Raw genomic sequence first — 13,498 nt, forward strand, 5'->3', positions numbered from 1 at the left:
ACGGCGAACCCCTGTAAAACCAGGCGAGTAGCTCAGACGCGCGTCGCGAGGAAGACGTGTCATGCAGTGCATCCGGACCACAAGGTGATGCTGACCAGCTTGGAGACAGCGGACGCACCTACATCTCGACGATGCGCTGTACCAATTGACCAGAATTCAGGCTGAAAGGGAAGGTCTCGGCGCAGCGGCATCACCGCCACTAACGCTGCCACCACCTACATACAACGCAGCCCGACCCGAGGACGAGCGATGCTATCCTGGGGCAGGCAGTTCACGCAGGCATTCTCGACCGTGACACGCATTGATGGAACGGACGGCTACGCAAACCACGCCACCAACCAATCAAGTGAGTCCTGACCCATCAAACGCAATTCGCGAATTCACAGGAGATGACACCCATGTTGCGGCAGAAGAAAATCTGTCAGAATTCACACATGTCGCTGACCAGGCTAACTGGTCAGATCAACAAAAGTTGACTATTACCCATTTGAATCTAAAAGGGACGAAGAATGGCTCACGTCAGCAACGAGCTACTTAATGCCACAAAGTCATACGAGGAATTCGCTGAGAGCCGGAAAAGGCAGTTTTCTACAGCGCGAGGAACCGATACAGGAAATTCAACACAAAACAAATCTCACCAAGAGTTCGGAAAAACACGCAGAGCTAAACTTCACTGCACCGATACACAGGGTGTCCAGGCTAACTTAGCTAGCGGTTATAAGATAAAATATTTGAGGCAGGCTAGGGAAACCACTTACATACACCTATACCAACCGGCTTGCGCATCATTGGCAATTTTTGTTTTGCAATTAATTAATTAGCAATTAAGATTTTTGCTTTTCACAGTAAATGTTGATAGCAAAGTTGGAGACCACCTTCGCTAAACAACGTTCTATTTATTAGCGATAAAGAAAGCCCTCGAAATAGAAAAAAAATCACGTGACTAGCGCATTCGTGCGCCACTATTGAGTTGCTCTAAATCCTGGCGCCCGAATGCGCTAGTCACGTGATTTTTTTCTGTATTTCGCGGGCTTTCTTTGGAACTCGCAAAAAAGATACACGTGAGGCTTTCTTTATCGCAAATAATTGGAATGGGGGTTTCTGAAAGTGCTCTCCAAATTTGCGATTCACATCTGCTCTCTAAAGTCAATATTTACGCGATTAGAGAAATTATCTTAATTAATGCTTAATTAATAGCAGTGCAAAAAAATTCCTAAATGCGCAAGCAGGCTGGTAGCTGTATGGAAGTGGTTTCCCTGCCCTAGCTCAAATATCTTATTTTTTAACCCTTGGCTAAATTTAGCCTGGACACCCTGTATAAGTTAAAACAGTGGCGTTGTTAGCACCAAGAACTTCAATAACACTTCTGTTGGGCCTAGTTGGTGCATGATAACACTACAGATGATCGATGTGCGCAAAACATCAGACAATCCACGTACACCTGTCCTTGTGTTTCTCTTGTGTACGTGAAATGTCCAATGTTTTGCGCACATCGATCATCCGTAGCACCAAGAAGTTTGTACGCTCGAATAAGAACATTTATTTTCCCGCTTGAAGTCCTCTGTTGGGTGGAGAAAACACTAAGCAGTTTTCGTAGTCGTGACGTACTTCCTGAGGCCAGTTACAGCCTAGTCTCCTCTAGTTACGTTTTCTTTAGAAGCGAAAGCTCCACTGCGCTAGGTAAAACCGCTCTTCGCATGTCGCTAAATTTGACCTACCCAGAGCCAATAATAATAATAATATTAATAATAATAATAATAATAATAATAATATTAATAATAATAATAATAATAATAATAATAATAATAATAATAATAATAATAATAATAATAATAATAATAATTTTGGGGGGAAGAAAATCGCGCAGTACCTGTCTCATATATCGGCGGACACCTGAACCACACCGTAAGGGAAGGGGGAAAGGAGGGAGTGAAAGAAGAAAGGAAGAAAGAGATGCCATAGTGGAGGGCTCCGGGATAATTTCGACCACCTGGAGATCTTTACCGTGCACTGACATCGCACAGCACGCGGGCGCCTTAACGTTTTTCCTCCATAAAAACTCAGCCGCCAGAGGTGATGCTTTCGCGTGGTTGATGTGTCAACCGAGATGTCGAGATCTGAGATCTACTGCGCCCTTTCCTTTCTTCAAAACACATGTTTTCGCATTACTCCCCATAAGCAGACCTAAGTGCCCTCGATTGCGCTTCACCTCCACCGAAACGCGGTCGCCGCTGCTGGGTTCGAACCCGGGTACTCCGGCTCACTAGACTGGCTGGGCTCGCGGCGCCTGCGCGTTCGTTCGCTGCTCTGTTCCACGCAAGACGATGGCAAACGCCGACGTGCATGAGTTTTGCCGCTCCTATTTCGACGAGCTTGTGGGGCCTACGCGGGCTCGGTACGAATCCAAGGTGGAAATGTGCGGCGGCGTGGACCCCTACGCACTACGCGTTGGGACGGACTCCGCTCCCGATGCCGACTTGCTGCCAAGCACGACGAACGTTGATATTATCAATTACCTAGTGTTATCAACTAGCTACGTGTCTCTTGAGCAGATGAAGGCATACAAGTCTCTTGAGGCCCATAATTACTTCACCAGTGGACGGGTAAAAAGTGTGACTGCCATGCGAGTGCCATCGAAGCGTGTCGTCGTTCTGAGCGCGGGGAGCTTCCTTAACGTCGAAGCATGTATGCGCGGAAGCGCGCATTTGTGTGTCTGGCTATTTAAAATATCGATTTGTACTCTAATATTTGTGGCTAACGTGCCGTCCTCAGCACGCATTAGACTGTGTGGTCGCTTTTTTTCGAATGGCAGAAAAAAGTTCGCGTATGTAGGGTACGTGCGAGTACAAAATTATTGCAATTGAAAGAAATGGAGCTATCGGCATACATTTACAGCCTCAGAAGAAATTCTGGAATGCACTGTAGCCTTAAATTATCGATGAAATTCGTAGTTGGGTGTTTGACGTACTCATGCTGCAGCTGGGCAACTAGTCATGCCGTAGAGACAGGCATGCCACTGAGCTGAAATGTCCGAGAGAGTGTATGAACGCGCATACTTCATCAGCTGGTAACATTACCAGGCAACTCGGTCACGAGGCAGTGGTATACAGTATTTTTTCCCCGAGGACACGCATCCCGATAACTTTTTCGGGCGATAGAATGCTTCTGCATTTTATTCCAATCGAAATGCGGCTGCCGGAGTCAGAATCGTGCTAGCAATCCTCAGATCAGTGACATCTTATGAAGTATGTGGATTGCTGTCAACACCTAATTACTGGTCATTTTTTCTCAGGTCACCCATTCACAAATGCTAAGGGAGGCACCACTGAAAGTGTGGGTTCTGGCTAAGCCTGACGGAGCCATCGTGACAGTGCACTGCACTTGCATGGCCGGTGCATGCAAAGCCTGCTCTCACATTGGTGCTACATTGTTCACTGTTGAGACGGCAGTACGTCTCAGAGACTCACGAGTGTGCACGGACATAAAAAACATCTGGCTTCTTGCGCACAGCTCTGGGGCTGGCAATAAGAGGATCAGAGACATTGACTTTTCGTCATAAAAGAAAAAGGAACAGCATATAGATAGTATTCACCTGAAGCCAGGCGTTTAGCACGTACCTGAAGGCCTAGCACAAGCATTGCCACCTGTGCCGCCCCCAACAGAAGAAGAGCTGAAGGCATTTTACGGTAAACTTGCGGATGCTGGTGCTACACCAGCATTCTTAATGCTGCACCCACAGCACAGCGCCATGTTTGAGCCACCGTGCAGAAGAGAACCTCTTCTCCTTCGTGATTTGTTATGCTTAGAAACACAGCCGGAACACCTGCCTACACTCATCATCCGTGCTGAGAAAATTGTTGCCGAACTTTCGATCAGCAAAGAAATGGTGAAGAGCGTTGAGGAATGCACGCGGGGGCAATCGAAGTGTGCAAAATGGTACGCTTATCGTGCAGGCAGGATCACTGCTTCAGTCATGAGGAATGTACACTTCACAAGTGTGCATGAACCATCAATGATTTTACTAAAAATATGCTATCCAGAGCAACACACTTTTTCGACCCCAGCCACAGCATGGGGATTACAACACGAGGCTGCTGCAATCGCATGCTACGCCGAGGAAATAATAAAGAACCACACAGACTTCACCCATAAAAAGTCTGAAGTTTATTTAATTGTGAAGTACCCGTATATGGCAGCTGGTCCAGACAGTTCTGTCTTTTGTACATGCGGCGGAATGGGCATGGTGGAAGTGAAATGTCCCTTTTCACTCTGCAACTGTACGATACTAGAAGCTGTGAAGGACCGCAACTTCTGCTTGGAGGAAACTGATGGCTGCCTGTGTTTAAAGCGACAGCACTCTTATTTGTTTTCAAGTGCAAACGCAGATGGCAGTGTGCGGCGTTCCATACTGTGATTTTATTGTATGGGCTTCATTGTCAGTATTTATAGAAAGGGTGCAGAGAGATGACGCGTTTTTTTTCAGGATATTGTGCCATCAGCATTACATTTTCTTACTCGTGCAATCCTGCCAGAACTTTTCGCTCAACACTTCTCAAAAAGGATAACAAGAAAGCCAACAGCTGACGCCAACATATCCTGCTACTGCCAAGGTCCAGAGGCAGGGAAGATGCTTGCTTGTGATGGCCCACAGTGCAGCTATGGGTGGTTTCATTACAGTTGCTTGGGGATTAAGTGAGCCCCGAAGGCGAAGAAATAGTTGTGCCAAGAATGTTCTACAGGAAAGAATGATGTCTTGCAGTCAGCTGTTTGCCTTCTTTCTGCAATGTTTCCAGCTGCAGAGCTTTACGCCTGCCGTAATGTATTGATAATAAACATAGCATATACTTCAAGTACAGCCTCATGTAACATACCATGCATTCCAGCCAAAAACACCTAAACAAGCCAAACAAGCATGGTACCACTTGGCCTCTTTTTGTACATCTCCACCTGGTGAAAAGCGCCTCAATTCAGTTAGTTAATTCACAGTTGTTCATATCAAAGATCAATGGAAACACTGCACTGCAGATATTGCTTGATATGTATGCAGCAAACACTTAACAGACTAGATTCATAATTACTAGGTTAGCTTGTTCCATGCTTTCACTTCAACTAGAAAACAAAGGTAACAAAATTTTACCCCTTTCCAATGGGTTCACATGTACACAGAGAAGCACTGATGAGACTTCAAACGCAAGGCATGCAGTAGTCACAAAACAGTACACATGTGCCTCATATAGACCACTATGAAGATGGTCATTTTCAGCCCACTTTTAGTAAATAAATAAAATGGGTACACATCTACATAAACAGAATCACTAATGAGAATTCAAGGAATGCATGCAATAATACCAAAATACATTTGTCTGATTTAGAGCACTATGTAGGTGACCATTTTCAGTCTACAATGGACAAAAATATAATATGAACATACAGCTGTTCTTAGGAGTTGGAACGGCAACGCACCAGAAGTGAAAACAGCTCAGTTCACAAGCAGTGCAAACCAAGTGGTGCTGGATACGTGCATTCTGCAATTGTTGAAGAGAGAATACCTGAAACGTTAAGCTGGTTTTGTGCTTTATATGAAGGCACACTTATTTTAAATAAGGAAGAAAACTTGCTGGTTCACTGTGAACGTGTTTGCATTTGATACTGAGCACATAGAAGAACATTTGTCTCCAGTTTTTCACATAAGCTTACAAGCACACTGCATGGCTTCATGACCAAGGCATTGTCAATGGCTGCACGATTAAACAGCAGTAACCACAACATTACCGCAGACACAGGCTATACAATAATGTAAGCAGACTATCCGCAGTTTAAAAAATTCATGCGGATGCTTGCTGGTTTGCAGGTACTATGGATGGGCAGATATTTGTGAGGGCACAGCCCACCAACACATTTTTGTCTAGTGAAGAATACCTGTGTCCCTGCTTGCATGCCACAAAGCCTGTACAGCCCCCATGGTAGTGTACTTATTCCGTACCATACCAATCACCCGTTTTACATGAATTCGTACATTGGCAAGCCGTCTGGTCGTTTCCACTTCTAAAGCAGTAAGCTGCCTTTTGACTTTAGTGAAGGCAGGAATGTTCAGTTTAGCGCAGTAGAGCACTAAAGTATCGGCTGTATGGGAACCCCTGTCTGCAAGGACAACGTCACCTTGTGTTAAAATATCTAAAATGCCACAGTTTTCAGTGATGTGTTTGTCACCTGCCCTGCCACCTCAGCCTTTTGAAATGAAGGGTATCACTCCTTGTGCGCAAATTCCAATAAGATACTTTGAGGTATTGCTGCCCTTGTAATTGGACCACGTTTCACTCCTTGCCTCAAGTGATGATGGCCTTTCAATCCTGATTTCAAAACAGTCTATTATGACTGCCACCTTTGACCCAAAAGAATCGAGGAATGCCTGAGGCATAGTCTTTTGAATCTCCTGTCTCGAAGGCCATCTAATTTGCGATTTCAAACGCCGAAAAGCTGCGTGCAGCCATTTGTCGAAAATTCTGCTCACTGTCGGGTCTGAAACAGAGAAACGGTATGCAAGATCTTGCACAGGGAAATTCCACTTAAGCTTCATGAGGAACACAATAAATTCCTCTAACTTTCCAAGGCTATTTTGTGCAGTGTGCTTTACATGACATTCCACAAGCTCGAAAATAGCAAACAGCATGGGAAAGCTATTCAATCCCGTAGAAAACGTAACCTTAGCGACGTCACCATGAAATGATTGCTCTGACATCTCTAGCTTGTTTTTTTCTGCCGTTGTGGCACGCAGCTCTGCAGCAAGTCGCTTGTTGTCGTCCTCAACAGCTTGGATGTCTTGTATAGCCATGTCAGTCTGTACTGCTATCTCTGCAACATGGGAAGTAAAATTATTATCATTAGCTCTACAGGTTACAGATATTGTAATATCTCACTTATGAGAATGCTGTGTTATGTGTGTTAGAACCGACCTGCTCTCGACTCCAGGCGCAAACTGCAGCTTTCGTGCGGCGGGTCATCTGCAGGCGTCACCTCTGCAGTGCATTCGTCCTCCGATGGCTGGCGCGCCGCTGCATCGGCGATAGCTTTAGCGGCTGCTTTCTACTGCCGCGAATTCGTCCGTGCAATACGGGAGGACATGCCAACAGCTGGTCTTTCGCCGGGCCCGTAACCCAGGTGCTGCGTTGGCGCCCAGTCCGTGTTCACGTCATCCATAAGGCCTGAAGGTCTTCCTGGAAAATTTAAAGTTGGTGCCGTGCGCACAATGTTACACATACTGACTCATTTTGCTACGAAGAACACCGTCTCAGCAAGCACATAGGCGACGGCGAGGCTCGTGTACCAACGTTCATTACCAGCTGCAGCTGTCACGGTAAACATCTTCGACAGCGACCGTATGTAGGCTTATGTCTATCAATAAAGTTTACTTTTTCTTACCTATGATGAAGTGCCGACCGCATACGTGAACGTTGTCCAGGTTTTTCTAGCCTTTCCGGTTGATCCGTGCCAGCCAAAGGCTTCGGCGCTTCTCCGAAAGGAGCTTCGTGCGCTTGCACTGCCAACTAATCAGTTTCGGTAAACAGTGAAGTCCAACACCCGGCTCGGTGTTTGTTTTCTGCGCAGAAGACTTGCTTCTGCTTGCGCAGGCGACCATGGAACTCATGGGCATGATGACACCGCGCAGAACCAGAAATACGAACGCACGGACGGACCGCGTCCCCTGTTGGTTTGCTTGGCATGGCGCTCTGCGCCGGCCGTTCCGCTCAGTAGCTAAAGATGGCGACACGTATCCCAGAAGCCCTCGTATGTGACGTCCGTGAAAATTATGTATAGTTAAATCGCACCGATTTATTTGAAGTGAAAAGCTTCACTACGCTAGGCAAAGCAGTCTTCGAGTAGGCCAGAGAATGACCGTGAACGACCTTCAACCCAACAACGCGTATCCCTTCCGGCGTGGTTCGGGTGTTCTCCGACATATGTGAGACAGTTATTGCGCGGTTTCCTTTAATAATAATAATAATTGGTTTTTGGGGAAAGGAAATGGCGCAGTATCTTCCTCAAAACGAATTTTCATTTACATTTCGGCGCCTGCAGTAAGCCGCTGTCGACTACTGATCCGGAGTTCCCGGGTTCGAACCCGACCGCGGCGGCTGCGTTTTTATGGAGGCAAAACGCTAAGGCGCCCTTGTGCTGTGCGGTGTCAGTGCACGTTAAAGATCGCCAGGTGGTCGAAATTATGCCGGAGCCCTCCACTACGGCACCTATTTCTCTCTTTCTTCTTTCACTCCCTCCTTCATCCCTTCCCTTACGGCGTGGTTCAGGTGTCCAACGATATATGAGACAGATACTGCGCCATTTCCTTTCCCCGAAAACCAATTATTATTATTATCTTTAACGTGCGCTGACATCGCACGGCACACGGGCGCCTTAGCGTTTCGCCTCCATCGAAACGCAGCCGCCGCGGTCCGGTTCGAACCCGAAAATGCACGCGCTGTGTCCCCCTTTCCACTGCCAACAACAATAATAATAATAATAATTGGTTTTTGGGGGGAAAGGAAATGGCGCAGTATCTGTCTCATATATCGTTGGGCACCTGAACCGCGCCGTAAGGGAAGGGATAAAGGAGGGCGTGAAAGAAGAAAGGAAGAATGATGTCCCGTAGTGGAGGGCTCCGGAATAATTTCGACCACCTGGGGATCTTTAACGTGCACTGACATCGCACAGTACCAACAAGAATCTCAAATTGCTGCGCGTAGCAACAGTAACGTCACTCGTGCTCCAGATGGAGCCAGTGCGCGCGTAAGCGGCACGCGCGGGCGACGCTACTTCGTCAGACGTCTCGTTGCAGTCGAGTGAGTTGGATGGCTCCCAAGCGGCCCAGTGATTCCACGGCAAGCGGTTCATAGAAGCACCAAAGGAAGCCCGTTTTCCCAATACCGAACGCCAGAAAAAACTGAGACACTTTGGAAATTCTAATGTGTGTTCGGCTAAATCTGTGGCCATTCGACTGGGGTGACATGTGCAAAAAAAATTGGCTGTGGTTTAGCTCTGGTTAACCCTAGTTGAAATGCAAGAGCTTCGATCGTTTCCTCGGCACATCGGCTACGCAGCGTCTCAGTCCGACGCCCTCGAGAACTCAAACCGGTCTCTTCCGCAGTTGAAGAGAACACTCCGCGACGTGGCACGACTTCTTCTAGGCGCATCTTCGTTACGACGCTTCTCCACTCGTGCGGCGGGTTACTCTGGCGTTCCTTGAGCGCGATCTCTCTTCCTCGATCCGTTCTGTCGTTGTTGCCTGTCTTTCGCGTTCTATATATATATATATATATATATATATATATATATATATATATATATATATATATATATATACCCCACGAGGCCGCCACGGTGGCTGAGTGGTTATGGCGCTCGGCTGCTGGCCCGAAAGACACGGTTTCGATCCCGGCCGCGGCGGTCGAATTTCGATGGAGGTGAAATCCTAGAGGCCCGTGTACTGTGCGACGTCAGTGCACGTTAAAGAGCCCCAGGTGATCGAAATTCCCGGAGCCCTTCACTACGGCGTCTCTCATAGCCTGAGTTGCTTTGGGACGTTAAACCCCAATAAACCAATCCAAACCAAACACCCCCGCGAGCCGAAACCTCCTCTCCCTCTACCCCAGAGGAGCACATCTGGTGGAGCCAGCGGAGATGGCAACGGCGTCGACAGCGGCGCCTTCTGTTGGAGCGCGGCTGCGGCGTTGCTACGCAACATCGGCTCAAGGTCGTTCGTCGGCCACGGCATATGGCATACGGATGAAGAGCGCGACCAGCCAAAATGGCTCGTAGGCTGGCGTAGTAAGCTTTCGCTTTAAAAAAATAAGAGATGGGCATAGTCGGTCTAATGGCCACAGGGTTTCGCCGAACACACCCAATAAATTCCAAAGTGTCTCAATTTTTACCTCTCCGTTCCCTTTCACCCTCTAGATAAATGTAAAACGCCGTGTTGTGCGTGCAGGCTACTTGCCTTCTATTTACCATCGACGATCGATGCCTGTAGCGGCTGCCTTCTGTCACTACAAAGCCATGTGTAGTTGCGTACAATATCTAATTCTTCTTTACACCTCCGGCGTTTACGGCGCAAAAAAAGGGTATCCGAACTATTTCTTCTATTTATTAAAGTCCACTGCGTAAACGAGACAGCTTTTAATTACCCTTTTACAGTGAAATTCGATGCGCAACTAAACTCGTGGCTGGAAATTTATTTTCTCGCGTTGGCCGTGTTCCATTTTTCGTCAGAGATTAAAAGCGCCGCTCTGTGGCGCCGGTGGACATTTCGCTACCGCGACCGCAACGCAGTGACATCTGCCACCGCTCACAGTCACAGCCGAACCGACATCCGCTTCCGGTGTATCGAAATACCAGCTGTGTTCGCTGCGGCAGATTCTCACGCTTTTTATTATGACACAAACTCGGAATACGGACCGTGGACTCAGAATTCAGAAATCCTGCTTTGTCCAGCGTAGATGTGCGTTTATTTTTAGGTTTTTTTTGGATATGTTTTGACCGCTCATTAAGCTCTCGAAAGCACAAATTTCCTGTGTGCCGGCGTGGTCTAGTGGCTAGCATACCTGGCTTTCAGCCAGGAGACCCGGGTTCGAGCCCCGGCGCCGGAGTTTGGTCTTTTGGTGTAATGGTTAGCACTCTGGACCAGAGTTTTTTTTCGTTCCCGGGTTCGAACCCCGGCGTCGGGGTTTGGTCTCATGGTGTGATGGTTAGCACTCTGGACTTTGAATCCAGCAATCTGAGTTCGAATCTCGGTGGGACCAGCGTTTTTTTCGTTCCCGGGTTCGAACCCTTGCGTCGGTGTTTAGTCTCATGGTGTAATGGTTAGCACTCTGGACTTTGAATCCAGCAATCCGAGTTCGAATCTCGGTGGGACCAGCGTTTTTTTTTTCGTTCCCGGGTTCGAACCCCGGCGTCCGAGTTTGGTCTTATGGTGTAATGGTTAGCACTCTGGACTTAGAATCCAGCAATCTGAGTTCGAATCTAGGTGGGACCAGCGTTTTTTTTTTCGTTCGCAGGTTCGAACCCCGGCGTCGGAGTTTGGTCTCATGGTGTAATGGTTAGCACTCTCGACATTGAATCCAGCAATCTGAGTTCGAATCTCGGTGGGACCAGAGTTTTTTTTCGTTAAGGGGTTCGAACCCCGGCGTCGGAGTTTGGTCTCATGGTGTAATGGTTAGCACTCTGGACTTTGAATCCAGCAATCTGAGTTCGAATCTCGGTAGGACCAGCGTTTTTTTTTCGTTCCCGGTTTCGAACCCCGGCGTCGGAGTTTGGCCTCATGGTGTAATGGTTAGCACTGGACTTTGAATCCAGCAATCCGAGTTCGAATCTCGGTGGGACCAGCGTTTTTTTTTCGTTCCCGGGTTCGAACCCCGGCGACGGAGTTTGGTCTTAAGGTGTAATGGTTAGCACACTGGACTTTGAATCCAGCAATCCGAGTTCGAATCTCGGTGGAACCAGCGTTTTTTTCTTCGTTCTCTTTTTTGCCACATTTAGGTTGTTTGAGCGAATGCTTTCCAAAATAACTATAATTATTGTTCGAAACAAGAAAAATATTTTCACAGCCAAACTGTAAGCCGAGGTGGAAGGCCGTTACTATGTAAATCATCATAATTAGGTAATGTATTCACCAAACTAATTAACATGTAACTATAACGGTCTGGTGGCTAGCGCCAAATTGAGTTTGAAGCGGCAGACAAGACCACGACACGTCTGCTTTTGAATCAAAGAATAAATACTTTGAAGGCCTGCAGCGGGATGAGATGCGGCGTCTTTTGCATACAAAGCTATAACTAATCGCATATGACACGCAAGAAACCCGGTAGAAACGCAGCGTCCACAGATGACCTGTTGCAGTGCCTACTGTGCCCAAACAGGACCGCGGCAGCTGTGTTTCGATGGAGGCGAAACGCTAAGACGCCCGTGTGCTGTTCGATGTCAGTGCACGATAAAGATCCCCAGGTGGTCGAAATTATTCCGGAGTCCTCCACTACGGCACCTTTTTCTTCCTTACTCCTTTCACTCCCTTTTTATCCTTTCCCTTACGGCGCGGTTCAGGTGTCAGCCGATATGTGGAACAGCTATAGTGCTAATTTCCTTCCCCCAAAAACCAATTTTCAGCCGCCGCGGTTATCCCCCGCGGTGGCTCAGTGGTTAGGGCGCTCGACTACTGATTCGGAGCTCCCGGGTTCGAACCCGACCGCGGCGGCTGCGTTTTTATGGAGGAAAAACGCTAAGGCGCCCGTTTGCTGTGCGATGTCAGTGCACGTTAAAGATCCCCAGGTGGTGGAAATTATTCAGGAGCCCTCCAGTACCGAACCTATTATCCTTTCTTCTTTCAGGGGACTCGGACGCCGGCGTCGAGGAGAGTGGACGCATCCTATGTGCGCTCCGCAAATTTTCGATGTTTTCGTCGGTTTTGTCGTTTGTGCTCGCAAACTACTGAGCTATTTCAACGCCGGAAGTCTTCGCGACCACCGGGATGCCACTCTTTCGGCAAGTGCAGCCCTCTTTTGCAATTTCTACAGACTTTTGGACTCACGCCACCCGGCCAGGCTGCTAAGCCTAACCTGGTGAGCGGCTCTTCGAGCCGCCCGCCGAGCGAACGCACAGGCTGGCTTGTCCTGGTGTAACTCAGCTGCGCCATGTCTCGCATGGAAGTAACTGTGGAAGGAGAGAGTAGCCAGACTAAAGAGCTTCACTCTCAAGTAGGTTGGTTTAAGGTTAATTATTCCAAAGTCAAGGCCCTCTCGAAGACAGGGGAGGGAGAGCAAGCTGGCGACCCGACCCGAGATGGGAGGCAAGACAAAGCTTCAGCGCACATAATGGCGATAAAGAGAGAGGGAAGGAAGCTGGCGAGGCAATCTGTTGACACGCAGCAGCCGCGCCTCTCCCCCGAGCTTCATAAAATAGTGCTCAGACCAAAAGGGGGTCTCAAACTGATCATGGAACGCACTGACGCAACAGTGGCGGACGCGGTGAAGATAGCGGCAGGTTTCAAACCGGCGGAAGTTAAGGAAGAAATCGTGCTCGTCAACCACAAGCAAAACTCGATTCTCATAGGCACTGACAGCCAGGAGAGGATGCAAAAGTACCTGAAAATCGGCTCCATTCCAACGCCAAAGGGACGCGTTGACGCGTTCGTCTACCTGGCTACTCCGGACGGCTGTGGGGTAGGAGTTATACATGGAATTCCGGTCTCGCACGCCGTGGAATTCATTCAAGATATGTTGAAGTGCTCGCGTAACCCGGAGGTGATGGGAGTCAGGCGACTTGGCCGTGAGTCTCGCAGCGTGTTGCTACTCTTTGAAGATGAGACAGTGCCGCACTGGGTTTATTATGGAGGTATGCCGCTACGCTGCCATCTCTACAAGAAAAAATATGAGGTTTGTGTGACATGTGGCCAACTCGGACATCGAGCCGACGTATGCCCGAACCCAGACAACATTAAGTGCCGAGGATGTGGTAT

General features: G+C 48.1%; 3 non-coding genes across 3 annotated transcripts; all 3 read left to right on the top strand.

The window, feature by feature from the left end:
• Positions 1 to 10,718: 10,718 nt before the first annotated feature.
• On the top strand, positions 10,719 to 10,790 carry TRNAQ-UUG (transfer RNA glutamine (anticodon UUG)). Its single transcript has one exon. It is a non-coding gene; the product is annotated as a tRNA-Gln (tRNA).
• A 43-nt stretch (positions 10,791 to 10,833) lies between these two features.
• Positions 10,834 to 10,905, top strand: TRNAQ-UUG (transfer RNA glutamine (anticodon UUG)). The gene has a single exon. It is a non-coding gene; the product is annotated as a tRNA-Gln (tRNA).
• A 280-nt stretch (positions 10,906 to 11,185) lies between these two features.
• TRNAQ-UUG (transfer RNA glutamine (anticodon UUG)) lies at positions 11,186 to 11,257 on the top strand. Its single transcript has one exon. It is a non-coding gene; the product is annotated as a tRNA-Gln (tRNA).
• The last annotated feature ends 2,241 nt before the right edge of the window (positions 11,258 to 13,498 follow it).

The sequence above is a fragment of the Amblyomma americanum genome, chromosome 1 (genome assembly GCF_052857255.1).
Source record: "Amblyomma americanum isolate KBUSLIRL-KWMA chromosome 1, ASM5285725v1, whole genome shotgun sequence".
Classification (NCBI taxonomy): domain Eukaryota; kingdom Metazoa; phylum Arthropoda; class Arachnida; order Ixodida; family Ixodidae; genus Amblyomma; species Amblyomma americanum.